The sequence below is a fragment of the Montipora foliosa genome, chromosome 1, assembly GCF_036669935.1.
Source record: "Montipora foliosa isolate CH-2021 chromosome 1, ASM3666993v2, whole genome shotgun sequence".
NCBI lineage: Eukaryota > Metazoa > Cnidaria > Anthozoa > Scleractinia > Acroporidae > Montipora > Montipora foliosa.
The window spans coordinates 46,688,737-46,688,977 of NC_090869.1; positions in this window are offsets into that span (position 1 = coordinate 46,688,737).

Here is a 241-nt window from a genome sequence, read left to right on the forward strand (position 1 = left end):
CCGGATATCTCCTGACGAGCTTGCAGAGGTTTGAGTGTTACGCTGAGCGATTACCTCTTTTAATACCTATAAAACAGAATTATTCGAGAATGGAACCATGTCAATTATAAATTAGAACTGTTTTGCCCCGAGTTTGTATTAATTATCAGAAACTCACTTCCGGAAATGGAGAGATGGTTAGGTGAGACAAAGCAAAAATATTTCTGCAACAACTTCTCAATTCAGCAATTTAAACGTTGAG